Here is a 19,711-nt window from a genome sequence, read left to right on the forward strand (position 1 = left end):
AGGTCTGGTGGTGCAAAAGATTGGCAGGTGGAATTCTGTTTGCTACAAGCGCTATGTAAGATTGAACCTGTTGTAGGCACCTGCCGCTAATTTCCTCTTTTTTTCCTTCCCTATTCTCCTGTTGAAGCAGGTGGGTGGCTTGAGGACTGGAGTCAGCTACTGGATTACTTGGACTACTTGGTACCTCCGGTTAACGCTGGAGCAACAGGGGTTACAAAACTGCTGGTGTTGGGCCATTCTTACATGCGGCTGGCAAATACATTTTATTCCGCAGGGGTCTTTGCGGCCAAGGCAAAGAAAGCAGGACATCAGCTGACTTTTTATGGTCGAGGAGGCTGCACTTGGCCCATTTGAGGTCTGCATTAAACAAAATGTTGCCCCGGGGTTATATACGCCCCCAGGGATCATTATTGTACATCTCGGTGGCAACGACTTGGTGTTGATTGGCAGGAAGGACTTTTTCAGTTGGTTATCTCAGAGATTGGTTGGCTCAAGAGGAATTTTCCAGAGACTGTGCTAGCATGGTTCAACATCATTCCCAGGTTACGTTGGAGAGGTGGTAAGTCAGTCGGGGCCCTAAACCATGCAGTGAAGGGTCTAAAAATATTGGTAATTAGCTTAGGTCGCTAGGCTGTCGTCTATACCTCATGGTTGCAAAAGAGCAAGCGTTTTATCTTGCAGGATGGGGTCCACTTGTCTAAAGAAGGTAATGAAATATTCCTCAAGAATCTGCTGGCGTGGTTAGTTAATCGCCCACATTAGTGTTTGGGGGGCAGATAGTAGGTGAACTATGCGGGCCTGTGGCGGGTGAGATCATGATTGGTGGGACAGTTTGGGTCCATGTAAGGTGTCCTTTTCCTCTTAGACCAAAATAAAAGCAGCATCACGAGACACTTCAAGGCGGTTGTTTGGGCAGGGGTTTGGGGGCGGTTGTGGACATGCCGTCCCTACCTGCCAATCACCTGTGCAGTAGCACTGGGCGCAAGCTACCACAGGTCCTTGGGGGGGAGAAATGATGAATGTAGGAGATGCCCAAGGTAGGTATCCTAATAGGCAGACGGGCCCCTTGTATAGGAGTATCCCAGTAAGGGAGATCGGTTGGTGGGGTCCTCCCTTAAGGAGAGCGCCATCCATGTCCTTTTTTTATTGGACAAGGGGTTTAAGAGGAAGGGCCACTGTGCCAGTCATTATCTCACTTGCAAAAGCATTTTGAAGGGAACAATTTTAGCTATGGTTAGGTAAATACCTTGTATTAGCATCTCTGCTATGGCTAGATCCCTATGAACAAAATTGTACAATGGTGGGTTACTGTGCATAAGTAAAATCTCTTTTTGTGTACATGTGTGAATAAATACAGTCTTAGGACTCCCCCAATCCAAAGAATAAACATGTTTACTTTCTTGTCAGTGACATGGGTTTGTTGGGTTGGGAGTTGGGTGTTAATTCAAAAAAGGACATCAACGATACCTGGCCATATAAACTATATGCTGCAAAACACACTCACATTCTATCACATCTTTTTTAACACTTGTTAAACTCAACAGAGTAATCTATACCTCCCTTTCATTCACTAAGCAAAAAATAATGCTAGAGACTGGAAAAGGACCTTTCGAATGAAAAGTACAAGCAAAATGGGGCTGAAACAGGGTTGGACTGGTCTATAGGGCAATCAAGCAGTGTCCGAAGGGCTGGTATGACAGGTCAGTGTGTGGGCTGCTATTTTATGTCAGTTTGTGGTACTGGTTTTTGGTCTGGTGTGCTGATTTCCCTGATACTACCACAAACATTGCTTACAGCAAGCACACATGCATGCAATCTATAATTCCTTGCAAAACACCTATTCAATGTGTCTTTGCAGGTTGAAAATGCCCACAAATTAGAAATGACAGCCACTTATTTTTAGCTATCTGAAACACTTAAGGGGGGTGATTACTTTTATTTTGGTGCTCAACTCTATTTTCTGTCCTAGTCCATCCCTGAGCTGAAGAATCAGGACGGCAATTTATGTAATGAATGATGTGTTACACAGAACAAAAAAATATCTCAAATATAAAATCCCTCAAAACGACCTTTACAGATAGCTTCAACATTTTTAAACTTTACCTGCGGTGGGTAGAACAAAGATTTTTCCATTGTTGGCAATTTACAATACTCTTACAGGCAGTTGACGACATGGTATGACTGGGTCCAGCTCTATAGACTAGATATTTTCAATTCACAAATGTAATAGTGTGGCCTCAAGATGTCCTCAAATCCATATGGCTAAGATATTTCAGAGCCAAACAGTTGGTTTGATCTGAGCTCTTCATTGCTGGCCTCTTTGAGATGTTTTACTCTCACCTTCTGGCATTAGGTTGAGGTCAGTTGACCATCAGTTCTACCCTCACCTTCTGACATTCTTTCCTGTCAGACTGGAATTACATATCAAAACTGTCATTGAGACCTGGTGAACTAAAACCCAACCCTGGTGGTATTGCTAGGGCTTCTTCATGACTTTATTGTACTTCAATATTTGTGTGAGATTTTTAGCCCAGGTCACCTAGGAACCTTTTCATTCCACTTTGGTCAAAGCAACAACATGAAACAGCATCAAAAATGCTTCTGTTGGCTGAGACACAAACATGACAGAATGAGGTAGAGATGTCTATGCCTAACTGCCTCAAAGGCTGAAAAACTGGCTTTCAGTGGCTCCAATGAGGACACTCTGTCCTCCTTTAAGCCAAAAGAGCAGAGTCAGGATTGGGCGCAGGGCAGGCTGGGAGCCTGTACCTGCAACCTGCAGCAGAGTAGATGGAGGAGCGGAGTGGCAGCGTGCAGGTAAGTGGGATTTAAAAAAAAACCAAATTTATGTTTTTTCCCCCTGCCCCCCTCTGCGCGCCACTCCTTCCGCATCCCGGAAGCCACGACTGGGTCATACTGTCCTAAAGCCCTAACCTGAGGTTTGATGGCTATGCAGTTGTTTCAGCTAGAAACCTACATTTACCCTGAAAACTGAACTATGCAAAAAAGTGCCATATGCACACACAGCACCTCGTGCAGTTGTGCAGTCACACAAGTTGCTGTTAATCCGGAAGACTCTTCTATTAACCTTATACTTCTCAAGTGGAGGTAGTTATGTACACAGGTGGCCATGGGCACGGTTAGGCAACAGCCATCCACTAGCACCAGTGCCACAGCAACAGGCCTGGTGCATCACCGGATACACCATTACAAGGCCATAGAGAGAGCGCAAAGAAAGTGACCTGCCAGGTTGCTGTAGTCTGTGCCTCCAACACTGATTGCTGCAAGTCTGCCAAGCTCTCTCCATGATATCTTTGAGGGAAGTCTTGTGATAGGTCTTCCATAAGTAATAGCTATACCAGTGTAGCCCACTGCTCAGGGAGCTCTAATGCCTGTTATGTGTCTAAGACCCCAACAATACCCCTGCTGCTACAGCTTCATTGAGGAGATATTTATGCATAGATTTTAAATAAACTTTCAGCATTAACTAAAGCTATGCAGTAGGAAGCCAGAACTCAACCTATGCTGGGGAAGGGGGCCCAAAGTACAAATGCACTTAATGTAACAGAACATACATATATGTTTTAAGGCAAGGGCAAAGTGGGCTTAAGACATGGGCAAAGTGGGCTCTGGCCCAGGGTCCCAGCCTTTCAGCGGCCGTCCTTATAAAACCAGCTCTGTTCTGCACAGTCTTGCCTTGATGACCGTGAGTACTCCTTAAAAATTGTTTTAAACACTGTTGTCCTTTAATTTATTTTTACTATGGGTGACGTGCTGTTCCAGACATTTTGCAGAGAAATCCTGTATTTGTTTCATGTCAAATCCATTAAAAAGTCTATTTTAGATCAAAACAGGAACTCACATATGAGAAATGGGAGGGCATTGCAGAGATTATTTGCAGCAATGTTAGTGAGCTGCAGTTGTGTTAAATATTAAAAACACAAGTCGCTATACCTGAATAATAGATGTCAACATATTTAAAATTGGACAAGCGTGCCTGAGCGAGTGACCTGGCCAAAGATGACGTGAACGAGCTGAAATTGGATCCTAATTTCAAAGCTGTTCTGAAAAGGTGCTCCCAAAATCGTTTTGCCCAGGGACCCCAAAATCCTTAAGATGAGAACATACACTGCTATTTCTCCAACACTGCTCATCACTATGTCTCAGCCTTACCACAGATCCAGAACTGGGCCCTGTCTTTAAATATGGGGTCTGATTAATATTTTCTTCTCAGTTCCGAGGAATGCATCAAATCATTCAAAACAATTACAGTGTAACTCAGTGAGCCTCACACTAAGGGCCTGATTTACATCTCGGCCGACAGGTTATTCTCTGACAACGGTGACAGATATCCCATCCGCTGAAATCTAAATCCCATTATATCCTTTGGGATTTATTTTCGGCGGATGGGATCTCCGGCACTGTTGTGATGGAGTAACTGTGGTTCTAAAAATTCTGGACCCATGTAATTTACTTTACCACAGCAGTACGATTTTAGTATCAAAAGACCGATAATGACTAGTACACTAAGCATGAGCATTTTCGCTCAATTCCAGCAGCGTTTTCACCTCGAAATCGCCATTTTCGTCCTGCACTCGTGGCTCCCATTTTACACGGCAGCCATTTTTAAAAGTTGCCCTCACATAGGCTTATAATACAGTCAGATTTGATTCCAAGGACACGTACACCTTGATTGACTTTTCTCTGACCTGGGCAAGCTGGAACCATTGCCTCAGGCCAAACCTGTTTGGTCAGTCCCTCTCCCAGTGGCCGAATCAGATAGCATCAAGGCACACCAGGCCATAAAACCCTTATTATCGCTCACACACCCTGCCTAACTTGCTCACACCTGCACCTGCTCTTTTCTTCTTCTTACTTTACGAGGGGGAGGTGCCCGTTTTTATTGGGGGTCCACACTTATCTGATGTGAAATTCTAGGCCTTGCCGGGTAATTTATTATGGGCTGGATGACATGAAATATGAGGTTTCATCATGACACTGGTTTTTCCTTTGTAGTGAAAACATGTGAATGACCAACCAAAATGTCAAGAATGTTTGCCTGAAGCTTAAAAAACTGTATATAAGGAAACCTGATTTTGCATTGACACACAGTCTCCTGAGAACATACAAATCGTGCTGTTGTACTTCTAGGACACTTGTCAATTGGTTGCAGCCAATAAATTCGATCTTTGACTTCACCTAGAAGACTCTGAGTTTCTGTAGTCTGAATCATGAAAGTACCCGAGGTCTTTGGGTGTACCCTGGCACCGCTGGGTTACCGGATCAGTACCGGTTCTGAAAAACCCAGTACCTCAGTTGGCGCCCAAACGTGGGGCGATACCAGCGGTACCGGTCCAAGCCTGAGGTCCGTGGGGAGCTTCGTGTGAAAATTCTGGAGGAAGGCCGCCACTTCATCGACCCCTGCATGTCGACGTGGTCCGAAAGTCTTTGTTGCGAGGTTCCCCGCTTCCCGACGGCTATGAAGGACTGCTGCCCTGGCTATCGCCCTGATTTGGACCCTTGATTTTTGGTAGAGCGAAACCATAAGACGAGTCTTCTGGTGACGTCATTGATATTTTCAGTTAAGTATAAGTGGAGCGTCTCCCAGTCCTTAGTTGGACACTTGGTTTGGTCCTTAGTTGGACACTTGGTTTGGTCCTTAGTTGGACATTTGGTTTGGTATCCCTTTGGGATCACTTTGATTTGGAACTTGCAAGTACCAAAGCCGAAGGACTCGTGTATTCACGAGACTATCGTAAACGATAATCCTTTGAAGTTTGAAGCTAGACTAGTGAGCGAAGATGCCTGGTCTTAGCAGACTTGGAAATTTGTTTTGTCTTGGTTGTAAAAGGGACTCCCGGTTGGAGGACTCATGTCCGGTTCCTCCGATTGGAACTCCAACCTATGAACTATATGTGAAGCATGGAGTGGGCCCCATCACGTTTAATAAAGTATGGGTCCGCTATTCTTGGAAATAATTGAGAAAAGTTTTTTTTTTTTTTTCTTGTAAATGTGACTTACAACTAGGATCTGCAAACGGTTCTGTAAGTAAATTGCGACGGCGCTATTTATGAAAAATGGCTGAAGCGCGCGGTATTATGTGTACTGAATGTTTTCTGTTTATATCTGAAATGAGCTCAATGTGTGTTTGTGGGTCTTCTTGATGTTTACAGTTTGTTAAGTAAAATGTTGGTTAATTAATATTAAGTAGAAACTTAGAAAAAATCCAGAAATGAACCATGTGATGTGCTAACATAGCTATATGTTGCTCTTTAATTTATAGAATGAGCAATTGTGCACATATACAAAACTGCCGTTAAATGCTTAATAAATTAGAAAACACATTCAATAGATATAAATAGGGCCCCCCCCAAAAAAAAAAAAAAAAAAACAACGAAATTATCTATTTTCAATTCAGCCAGCACTTTCCCAGTTAAACATGGGTGGAATTTTGCATAACCTTCCTTTTAAATGAAAGTGGCGCAAAAATGTGACGCATTTCAAGTTAGGCTTATGCGCTTAGGCTTGTGAGTTAATGTATCCCAAATAATAGGCAAGGGATGCAGCTTGCTTTTATATGTGGAATTATCACCAAAAAAAATAATAATTGGGTTTTTATTTTTTTTTAAAGAAAATTATTAATTATGGAAAAATTATTTAAAAAAATAAGTGCCTTTCAAAATCGTTTTTTAATATTTATAAAGCTTAATACCTATACTATGACCTCCTAACATTAAAATGTAATTCAAGTTATGTTGCACCACTAAAATGACATTTGTATGTGCAATTTTCCCTTGGCGCAGGAGCAAACAAGCTCATTTCTATAAAGTATAAGTTAATATTTTCAATGGCTGACTCATGGATTGTGTAATAGACATTCTGGTAATGCATATTATGCAAGACAATTGTAGGATATTGATTTTTTAATGCCTAAAATATCAAAGTCGATTTTGGGCAAAAACACTGTTTAAACTGCATTTTCTTTCATTCAGAGTACTTTTTAAAGTGTCTCAGGCTTCAGTAAATGCATACATTTAGGTTTGATATATATTTGCAGGTTGTGCCTTCTTATGATTCAATGAGTCAATGTGCCAGTACAAAGGCTTGTTTTAAGATCAAGGTTGAAGGTTCTAACTTCAGCTGGGCCTACTGAGACGTTCATTCATTCGAGGTTGATGAAATATGTACCATTGCATGGGATTGCAACAAGCATTTATTCTAACAACTGGTATGTGTGTTATTAAGGTGTGTGAATTATTCACAGTAAATGTAGTTTAATAATCTGGAAATAGAGATGATTTTTTTTTACAGTGGAAATTGTAGGTGCCAAATTAATATGGAGTGTCAGTGTAACAATTTTTACTTTTAGAAAGGTAAAACTAAGGTGGCTTGATGTTGCGAAGTAACTGACAAGAGGGTAACAGTTAAGTAATGGAAATTTATTTTCATGTATTTGGTCCTATCATGAATGGTTCTTGCTGGTCCTGTATGTTAGACGAGAAACAGTAAAGTTATATTTGACAGCAGATTTCCATTGCCTGGTGATCTACTGTCAAAAGGAGGGTAAGGATTTTAAACCTGACAAATTAAACAGGCCCAAATATTGGGTTTTGGGCTGCAGATTTACAGTGCATAAAGTACATGACATGGTATTGTGTGCCACCGCTTATTCACACATGCTATTGTTTTGTCTATGCTTTTTTGTGCTTGATACACAGCAAGTATATCTGATGGCTTGACGTTTTGTGCGTTTTTATTATTTTTTATTTGTTTTTTGCATGTTTGTTGCTGCTTTTGATACTATTACAAGCTCCCCTGTGTTGTGAGGGGATGGTCATGACGATGCCCATCGCTACGCAACAGTTGGTTGAACTTGTTCTGGTTACTAAATTCCACAGATAATGATATTTCATGCTGTGAACATAAAAGACAACACTTCACCAGTGAATGTCTATTTGGCTATAATGGTATTGAAGGAAAATAAAAAGAGATATACAGGATCAAAGTGTGTCACCTGCAGTTAGTCACGTTACTGCCCCTTCCCTTAAAGGAACAGGCAGCCCTACATTTATTCCTTGATTGGACCTAAGGATGAAATTATAGATCTGTGACTCAAGGTGGCCTAATTTCTATATTACATTAGTTAACGATGTTGTGTTTCCTAAGTAGCATATGGCTTTCGTTCCTTAAAAGAAAACCAGGTTTTCATTTTTTCCTGAAGAAGGAACTGAAACATTAGCTAGGAGTACCGTATATGTTGTAGTCGCCAACGGTAGAGTTAAAATTTGTGTAACTTTGGCCTTTGTGTATCACCCGTACTCTCGGTGTTGTGTCACATGCCTGACTATCACCCAAATAATTTTTTTTTGTTCTTCCTATAGATTTTTTCTTTTGTTACTTCCCCTGACCAATGTCGCATCATGCTTAGTTATTGAGATTTTAGCTATGTCCTAGTCCCATTTCTCTTTTTCGAATTCCTTTCACCAGTCAGCCCTTTTATTATTATTGATGTATTGTTCAGGTTCACATTTCCAGACTGCAGTGATATACCAGGGACCCCCATGTTATGTATAATTCCCTTTGGTATGACCAGACTGGTTTTCAAGAATTTGCCTTAGGCCTGCTTCAATGTTTTCCAGCCTGACTGTCAGGGTAGCGATAGACTGGTTAACTGACTCAATATTATAGTAAGACAAGTTTTCCATCTCAATAGGAGATATCTTATGTTTACCTTTTTGAACATGACGAATTTTCAATGTCTATTTTAATTTGGTTTTCGGTTCCCTTCTGTTCCTGCTACTTTAATTTTTGGTGGGATCAGATGTGTCCTAATCATGCAAATATCAGGACCCTCTAGTTCTTGTCTTTTTGTTTGCACATTTGACTATTAGCCTGTGTATTGCATAGTGCACCTGATGCACAGTTTTTAAAGGAAGGTTTCTACATGTCCCTGATAATCGGTATCATGTGATTTCTCTATTGAGATGTTCTAAGGTAAGGAGGAACACCTAGACTTAATCATTGAGGCAAATATGTGTTTACCCCATTAGACAATGCCACTGTGTGAGGAAATCCATTCAGATAGAATTCTCATGTAGCTATAGATGGTAGAGAATAATGGAGAGAACCCAATTAAAGATGCTAGAGACCCTGTTTTGCCCTTCTGCCTTTGTCTTTGTATTTTATGCCCATGGTGTATGGCTACTCCTTTGAAGATTGCAGACCACCTGCTTGCAGTCCCCTTGTTAAAAACCATGAACTGTTTTTGTACTAAATTGAAGGAAACTAACAGCTGTGGCACACTTCCTACGTCACTAGATTCTGCAGGTATCAAGTCATAATAACCTGCAGGACATTGATTTAAGCCTAATTCCCATCAGTGACAGCTACAGATGAAAGACGGACGTCTTGGCCCTACAGTCTCAGCACCCAGAAAGTAGCAAAGCTGGACAGCGATCGCCAGCGCATGGTATCGTACTTGCTCCATCAGACGGCGTTGGACATCACAAAACCAAAGTTTCAGTGTAAAAGAGCTAAAGAGAAGGATTCCTGTTGTTGATGGCAGAGCTGTTTTGAGGTTTCATTTCTCTACCTGTCATGTGCTGGTAACCTCTGACAGTGTGCAATCCCTTGAGCCCCTTGGCCTGAGTTTTGGCCACACACCCCCTTTTCTTTGCTCCAACGGAAGAAGGGCAGTGCACCGGAGATTTCAAGTTTGGAAAAAGGCACTATATTTTGGTGCCCATTAAAGAGCAGCTTGAGCGTCCTCTGACACTAAATAATGAGTGTTGGAGTCTGAAAGTGCTGCTGAGCTTGAGCTATTTCCCAATTAATGGTGCTTGGGTCTGCACGAGATGATTTGTGCCCTTGATCAATGAAGAGCACATTGTTTGTAGTATCTGCCACAGAGGAGAGACACTGGTGCATTGCTTTAAGACATTGAGACTTTCGAGTGAGCTGTGGGTGTTTGCCAGGAGGGCACTCCAACTAAGCAGTACTTTTCTCACGAAGAGGCCTGAATTGAGAGGCCCATGCGAAAGAAAACAACAAAAGAGAATTTGATGGACAATAGAAGCCTGCCAGAGAGGCTTTTTGAACGGACTCTGGGCATAGTTGGTTTCACAAGAGGTTTCCGTGTGATTGTATAGACTAGGTGTTAGGAGACTGATTGTTTTGCTGGCATTGTTTTAAAGTACTATTCTGGTTAGTAAAAGCAGAATAAAGTCCATTTTCTGTGGAAAGAGTACCCCCTTTTCACCTTAGAGCATTGATGAGAGTCACCACTGTTCCACCTGAACATACAAAAATTACTGAAATGCAGAGGAGCCCTAAAAATGTTACTAGATAATTTTAGGATTTGCTTTTTGGTTAGGGTTGTGAAAAATTATTATTTCATAGTGGTCACTACTTTCTCCCGTTGTCTATATGTTCTTAATAACGTGTTTTCTAGTGTCTTTTAAACATGACGTTGTCATTTATGGGTAGGATTGTTTTTCTCTACTCAATTGACTTCTGCACCCACTTCCCAAACTATGTCTTTTCCTACTATTGTTTCTTTGCACTCTTTTCACCCTTTTCCTGAACATGAGCAGGTTAGAAGATCAGAATTCGTAAGCAATTCTTTTGTACAGCTTCTGCATCAACACTAGTTAGTAGTGAACATCACTAATTGTTGGGTGTGTGATCTTATGCCACCTACTGCAGATAGAGGTATTCCTTATTTTGTCCTGCCATATGTGGCCTTTTGTGCTACTTCATGTTCAAGGAGACCTGTCCAGAGAGAGTTACCAAGTACTAGAATTTTGCTCCAGCAACATCTCCATGGCCTTATAAACATAGACCTGGACTCAGATTAGCATGAGAATAGGTTTATTGCCTATGTAAGGGCAAAAGGAGGGTTTGTGGTTCTAAAAATTCTGGACCCATGTAATTTACTTTGCCACAGCAGTACGATTTTAGTATCAAAAGACCGATAATGACTAGTACACTAAGCATGATCATTTTCGCTCAATTCCAGCAGCGTTTTCACCTCGAAATCGCCATTTTCGTCCTGCACTCGTGGCTCCCATTTTATACACGGCAGCCATTTTTAAAAGTTGCCCTCACATAGGCTTATAATACAGTCAGATTTGATTCCAAGGACACGTACACCTTGATTGACTTTTCTCTGACCTGGGCAAGCTGGAACCATTGCCTCAGGCCAAACCTGTTTGGTCAGTCCCTCTCCCAGTGGCCGAATCAGATAGCATCAAGGCACACCAGGCCATAAAACCCTTATTATCGCTCACACACCCTGCCTAACTTGCTCACACCTGCACCTGCTCTTTTCTTCTTCTTACTTTACGAGGGGGAGGTGCCCGTTTTTATTGGGGGTCCACACTTATCTGATGTGAAATTCTAGGCCTTGCCGGGTAATTTATTATGGGCTGGATGACATGAAATATGAGGTTTCATCATGACACTGGTTTTTCCTTTGTAGTGAAAACATGTGAATGACCAACCAAAATGTCAAGAATGTTTGCCTGAAGCTTAAAAAACTGTATATAAGGAAACCTGATTTTGCATTGACACACAGTCTCCTGAGAACATACAAATCGTGCTGTTGTACTTCTAGGACACTTGTCAATTGGTTGCAGCCAATAAATTCGATCTTTGACTTCACCTAGAAGACTCTGAGTTTCTGTAGTCTGAATCAGGAAAGTACCCGAGGTCTTTGGGTGTACCCTGGCACCGCTGGGTTACCGGATCAGTACCGGTTCTGAAAAACCCAGTACCTCATAACCCATCCACCAAGATCTAAATCAGGCCCTCAGTCATATAGACCATTTTAAAGTTTCAAAGGGTTTTCTTACAGACTCAAAGTCAAACGTACATAAGTGAGTCTCAAAACCATAGTAGAGATGTACAAAATCACCAAAGGTGAGTTAAAGCATCATACAATATTAAACTTTACAAGCATATGAAAGACAAGTGTCTCAATAGCAATAATGCAGAAAATCAGAAACAAAGACTGATGTTCAAGATCAAAAATCAAATTCTCCTGCCTAACCATTGAATCGAAGTAGTTAACTATCCTAAGGCTAAAGATTTCGGAGAAAAGGGTCAGCAAATAGAAGTTTTGTAGAAGTTTCATTAGGAGAGGTGCAGCAGCATGAAGCCACATGAGTATCTAAGTAGAGGGGATATATCTCAGCAGGGTCTGCTCTCAACAAAGGACAAAGGGAATCTGTCTCTTCCACTAGATAAACCACACTTAAATCTCATTCCCTCCAGAGGCTTACATCATTGCAAAAACATCCTGACTGAAAAACAAGTCTTTAAATTAAAATTAATTGACGCTTTAACTTTCTGAAACCTTCTGAAGCCTTCTGCATTGATCTTGCATTCTCGCACTCTCAGGGATTTCAGAAAAGTTCCGACCATCAAACCAGGCTTACTCCTTTCATCCTTGTGCTTCTCACAGATCTTCTTATCTCTCTAGCACAATGGACCACTCATTAGCTTAGTCTCAGATCCTGACACCTGCAGCCCGTAGAAAAGCATTTGTATGTATTGCAATGCATCATTTATATGAAAACGTATCTTCAAGTTGGGTAGAAAAATAACCACCCTTTCTTATGCCTTATTCATGTTAAGAGGCACAGTGGCACAGTGAAGCTATACTCTCTCAACCCTACCTCTGATGACTTTTAGAGTAATCTCAAATCTCTTTTCATTATGGAATGAGACTGTCTAAAACCTGTTTTATTAAACATTTTGTGCTTTGAATCCTCCAAGCAGTTCATATCATCATAATATTTACACTGACTATCTTCCAGCTCAACCTTTGCTTTTTTTCTGTTCTGACCCTTCTGAATTCTTCTTCTCTTCCAAAAGAATTTGTATCCAACCCACAAAACTATTGCCACTGTTGAAATGACCAACAATGGCCTCAACACAAAACCTACAGCTCCACTTCCTAAGTTACCAAACCATCTGCCTAAAGCAGAAAATCAATTTCCAATAGCTTCCCATACACCAGTTGCTTCCAACTCTTTCAAATCCTTTGTCAACCCTGAAATATTCCAGATATACTTCTGCAAATCCTTACCTTTATCTGAAATATAGGTACGATATTGTTGAATCTTTAACGTCCGACAGACTCCGCCCTCTTTTGCAAGCAACAAATCTAATGCAAGACGATTTTGCAAAACCATTGATCTTATCACTACATTCTCTGTGTTTATCAATAACAATGAATTTGTTCTACTAGTAGCTAACTGATCGACTATCATAGACAGCTTTCTAATCTTCAGATCACTTAAAATCACTCCCACTGATGGAATCAATGCACAAAAAATAGCTCCCACTTTTTCTGCATCACTAACTCCTCGCTTAGTTCTATGTTTTGTCTTCCACACATGATTTTCAAAATGTTCCACATGATAGATCTTTGAAAATACTATTGATAGATAACATGTATCATGCCATTCTCTAGGCAACCAATAAATATGCATACTGTCCACATATAAAAAACACTCCAGGGATCACAGGATCCTTTCCATCCAAGAAGAATCCACTCTTTCCTCTGAAATCAAAAACATGCTCACAATCACTCTTCCCTAGGAACAATAGATCTATATAGCTCTGGTCAATATGTATGCTGCCAGTCTAATGTTAAACCCTGGCAGTCTCATTGCCCTCCCTGTTATGATCTCATGAGGGACAGACCAGTTTCAATCAGGTACACTCCAAAGAATCATCAACACAAGATGTAAAGCATCATGCCATTTCAATGATGTTGAAGCACACCCTTTTGCCAATCTGGATTTCAGCGTGCCATTCACCTGCTCCACAAGACCAGAAGCCACCGGTCTATAGCTGCAATGCAATCGCTGTTCCATCTGCAGTGCTGCGCACAACAATTTTAGAATCTCATTGTTAAAATGAATTCCTCAATCTGATTCCAAAGAAGTTGGTATACTAAATCTGGGGATGAGTTCCCTCAACAACAGTTTAGCTACAGTGAGGCTACCATTTCACTTAGTTGTGTACGCTTCAGCCCATGGGGAAAAGACGAATACAGTGACCAAAACATACTTCAATCTATTGCACACAAGCATCTCAATTAAATTCATCTGAATTATGTTAAAAGGCTGCAGTTCTCTTTCCAACATTGCTCTGTTGACACACAACACATCTGTGACACAGTGCTTCACCCATCAATCTAAATTTTGGATTGAACCAATACTGCATAAACAGTCTTACCATAGCGTCCCTACCAACATGGACTGGACCACTGAAATACCTAACCCTAGGAGGTTGGCAAAACTGGTCATCCATCTATTGAAACCCAAATGTCATCATCTCTTTTAACACAACCTGCTCTGACCCAACTGTGCTGTTCTTCCTCACACACTTCCTCTTGAGGCCTTTTCACTTCATCCCAGGTATCAACTGTTCACTATTAAATGCACAAACATGGTAACTACAGTATTTGGCAACCTTGTCTGTGTAACTATTGCCCAAAGTCACATGATCATCTCCAGAACGATGTACAGGGCACTCAACCACTGTGACTAGTTAAGGCAATTGTAATGCGTTGAGGAGGTTCCTTACTTGTTTGCCGTTCTGGATCGGAGATCCAGAGGATGTCATGAATCCCCTCTGAGACCACAGTTGTCCAAAGTCACGCACAATATCAAAGCTGTACTAACTATCAGTAAAGATTGTCACTTTCAATTGATCTGAGACACAACATGCTCTAGTAAGAGCAATCAGTTTAGTAACTTGAGCTGAGAATATTCCTTTCAGCCATGAAGCTTCAAACTCTCCAGAAAGAGTACATACAACATATGCTGCTCTCGACTTCCTCCATCATCTTTCAAACATGAATATATGTCGGAACCGCAAATACTGGAACCACACATGCCTAAACAACGCGGTTGGAACAACGATCGCATTGTTACCATGAATGCCTTAACAATGATTTTTAGTTGTAAAGCCATTCCTGGTAAAGGCAGCGTGGAATGGCATGCATTGTTACAGCGTGTGACCCCCCACCCCTAAAACAATCCTACCCCAACCCCCACCCCAACCACCCCTAAAAACAATTTTACTCCTACCCCACTACCCCACCCCCACCCCTAAAACTTAAACTACCTCACCCTTAAAGCTACCGTGTCCCTCCACCCCGTAAAAACTAAAAATACCCTGACCCCCCCACTGCACTCCTAAAACTACTGTGACCCCCCACCACCCTAACACTTAAACTACATCGACCTCCACCCCTAAAAACTAAAAATATCCTGACCCCCCCCACCCTGCCCCTAAAACTACTGCGACCCCCTAAAACCTAAACTACCCCACCTCGGCCCTAAAACTACCCCTAAAAACAAAAAATACACTGACCCCACACCCCTGCCCCTAAAACTAGCACGACCCCTTTAAAACCTAAACTACCCGACTCCCCACCCCTGCCTCTAAAAACGTAAACTACCCCCCACCCCGCCCCTAAAACTAACATGACCCTCTACCCCCAACAACTAAAACTACCCCAACCCCCCGCCCCGCCCCTAAAATGACCATGACCCCCCTAAAATGTAAACTACCCAACCCCCCACCCCTGCCCGTAAAAACTAAAAATACCCAACCCCCCCACCCCTGCCCCTAAAAACACTGCAACCCCTCACCCCCATAAAACCTAAACTACCCTGACCCCTCACCCCCCTAAAGACTAAAAATACCCTGACCCCCCACCGCCACCCCTAAAACTACTGCGACCCCCCACCCGCCTAAAATCTAAACTACCCTGACCCCCCACCTGTGCCCATAAAAACTAAAAATCATCAACATTTTCCTGATTCGGTATTGGCAACAGAGTATTAGGATTCAGAATTCCACAGCGTTTAATCATCACATTTTCTGCAACTAACACTATCTGCTCATACTTAGTAAGTCGGCTGGTGGTAAGATATTGTGTTCTGGTTCTACTTAGTAAAACCTCAACTGAATGGGGCACATATACCGTTAATGGGTGGCCCATAACAATATTCTCACACCTCTCAATGCTAACTGTTGCTACAGATTTCAGGCAGCCAGGTAAAGCAGAAGCAACAGGATCTAATATGGCTAAAAAATATACCACTGGTCTCTTAGCATTTCCATGTGTTTGAGTCAACACTAAGGGAGCACAGCCCTCCCTCTCACTGCAGAAAAGTGCAAAAGATTTATTGTAATCAGCTTCCCTAGAACCAGGGCATGATAGAGACAATCTCTGAGCTCTAGAAACGCAACAAGTCAATCTTTATCCCATAATACCAGATCAGATACATTCTTGTTTGTCAGCCCCTGTAAAGGCTTAGCCACCAGGGAAAAGTTGGGTATCCACTGTCTATAGTAACCCACCATTCCCAAAACCATCCTGACTTCTCTCTGTGTAGTTGGCAGACTCATTTTCAATATGGCTGAGATACTCTCTTGTGACACTTTTCTCACTCTTTTTTTCAATGTGATGTCCAAGGTATTGGACTTCTTTTTGACAGGATTGTAACTTTCCTAGGGATTCTTTATGTCCATTCTCAGCTGGGTGGTTCAGTAATGCAATGGTATCCTATTTGCAAGCTACTTGAGTATTAAACACTACCATCAGGTCGTCAATATATTGAATCAGGACTGAATTACTAGGCATGACCAAAGATTCCAGATTTGTTTTTACAATCTGATTAAAGATCAATGGCGATTCAGTATACCCTTGTGGGACATGACACCACATTAAGACCCTGTTTCCAAGCCAGAATACAAAAATGAACTGACTGTCTTCATGCAATGGTATCGTAAAGAAGGCCTGGCATAATTCAATGACAGTGAACCACTTAGCCTCACATGGAACCTGAAACAATAATATGACTGGATTTGGTACCAGAGGGCAACAAGGAACAACAAGGTTATTTATTTTTCTAAGATCTTGTGCAATTATGTATTTACAACTTGTTTTCTGAAGACCCATAATAGGAGAGTTACAAGGACTTCCCATGATCTCCTTCAGAATTATCTGCTGTATCATGGACTTGATTACAGGAGCTATGCACACAATTGTTTTGCCTCTCAAATTATATTGGGGTGTTCTTGGGAATTCAATATTAGGTTCAACAGTGATTCGTTCAGGTTCTATACCTTTTATCAGTCTGCTATCTTGTCCCAACAATTCCACACTTTATGTTTGTCAGTCCCTCTCAAGTGTGGGGACAAATCATCCACTGTTAGCAATACCAGTAACATGCAACGTGGTTCATGTTTCATTGATTTTAAGGGAGCATCCTCATCTTGGGTTTTCTGTTCTATTCCATCTGGAGTACAGAAGATTGCATAGGTAATCTTGGAAAGCAAATCTCTTCTAAGAGACTCACTGGACAGCGATCACATACCATGAAAATGTGTTTATCCTCAAAAGATCCCATTTTCACTGACACAGGTCAGTTTCTTGGGCTGACATTTGTTTATTCTCTACACCAATAACTTGGATCGTTTTTTCCCAAGAGGGGTAGGTTTGAGACTTCTACTGTTCTTTGAGTAGAATGGGTGGCAGCAGTATCAAACAAAACTGACATGGGATGGCCATCCACTTCACTATCTATGAATGGTCCGCTTTGGTCTACCTCCAAGGCTGCACCACGTATGCCGTCTTCCTCCCCTCTCAGGCACTGTCAGGGTGACTGATCGGAGCCATTTCTCTAAAATAAATGAATCAAACAAGGGAAACTGTTGAAATATATTATTATCTTGTGTCTGATTCACATTCATTTTCAAACCCTGATTCATCTTCTGTCGAGGTCCAACAGCATTTTGCTGTGGCATCAGAGGTTAAGTAACTTGCATTATAGGTGCTTGAGGTACATTAAAATTTGGACTCCTGGGTCTTAGCACTCCCAGCATCTAGTTAGAATTATTATTCTAACAAGGCGCAAATCCTGCATTTTTGACCTGATTAGCTGGATTTAAACAACATTCCCATTTCCAATGTTCCACCTTATTGCACAGGTGGCAAGGAGTTAATCTTTTTAGGCTATTTACATCCATTCCTGTACCAGGATCTACTGGAGCTCCTCAACCTCTACCTTGCATTGTATTCTATGCCTGATGATGCACACCTTGAATTGCACCTGCTTTGTTTTCAACTATGGGCATCTGGCTAGTTCTTTTGGGCTGCTTTCATCTGGGAAAGCATCAGCTTTTCCTTTAACTTTTGCTGCTTCATCTCTATTTCAGCAAGACAATATTTGGCATACCGCAAATTCTCATCAATCGACTTGTTCTACCAACAAATCAAATGCTGATGAATCATCAGGCTAATTTCTGGCCTCAATCCTGTCACAAACCTTGTCACAAAATGCCCCATATCCTTTGTTTCTAACATCTCCATACAACTATATTGTTTGAAAGCCTGCAACAATCTCTCAAAGTAGGCATGTATTGACTCCTTCGGTTTTTCATAACCAGCGGTGAAGGACCATTAATTGTTGCATTTCTAGTCTGTTCTGTTTCAGGCCACTGAACAGTTATCTTACATTCCGTCCACAAGTCACTCAGAACAACAATATCAAACAACGTGTTCAAATCGACACATAACACTTGTGAAATTTTACAAAACGTTCAACCTGCTTATACCATTCCATTGGCTTTTCTCATAATTTGGAGAAATAATTGGTAAATGATGTAACGTCACTTCTACTCCACAGAGCATGAACATGGTCTCTACCATGCACTTCTCTGAGGGGAAGGTTTGTAACACCTCCCTCTGCTCTATTTGAAAGCAGTTCACCTGAAGATTTCTTTACTTCTTTCATTTTGGATCATTTAAACTCCAACTTATCTAACTCATTCCATTTCCTAATATTCAGAATTAGTTATTTTATCTGAGTGTTCACTCCTGGAATTCTCATGTCAGCAATGTCTTTCTCACTAAAGCACACTTGATAGCTTCTCTGCAGAGCCTTAGTCTTATTTAAATCAACCCTGTATTTCTGAACCAATTCAGTCAACCTATCATGAACTTGTCCCGCTCACTTAGTGATGTCCCTACACATAAATGCGAGCTCATCTTCTTGGTAAGTCTCTAATTGTTCTAGACCAATGTTTCCAACAATCATTCCAATTAAATTGTTCCCTGACTCATTTCTTTACTTGTACTTTCTCTATATGGAGTGATTCCATTACAAAATGCACATATTCATCTATTTCCTTCAGACTAATGGTTCTAGTTACTGCAGGAACCCTAGGTGGGAAATCACGTCCCTGAGCACCAATTCTCAAATTTAGAGGTTATTCCTGTTTTCTCCATTCAAGATGCGCAATATCGCTTTTTGTCGGATGTATCCTAGGCTATGGTCGGCGCCCCTTAAAGGACTGTAGAGCCTTCTTCATGTGACTGTAGGAGGCTGGCCTGGCTTGTAGAGGGTACCAGTGGTACTTACACCTTGTGCCAGGTCCAGTTATCCCTTATTAGTGTAGAGAAGTGTTTCTAGCAGCTTAGGCTGATAGAAGGTAGCTATGGCAAAGCAGCTTAGGCTGAACTAGGAGACATGTAAAGCTCCTACTATACCACTGGTGTCATGTGCACAATATCATAAGAAAACACAATACACAGAAGCACTAAAAATAAAGGTACTTTATTTTTATGACAATATGCCAAAAGTGTCTCAGTGAGTACCCTCAGTATGAGGATAAGTTATAT

Source organism: Pleurodeles waltl, chromosome 3_1, assembly GCF_031143425.1.
Source record: "Pleurodeles waltl isolate 20211129_DDA chromosome 3_1, aPleWal1.hap1.20221129, whole genome shotgun sequence".
NCBI classification, from domain to species: Eukaryota; Metazoa; Chordata; class Amphibia; order Caudata; family Salamandridae; genus Pleurodeles; species Pleurodeles waltl.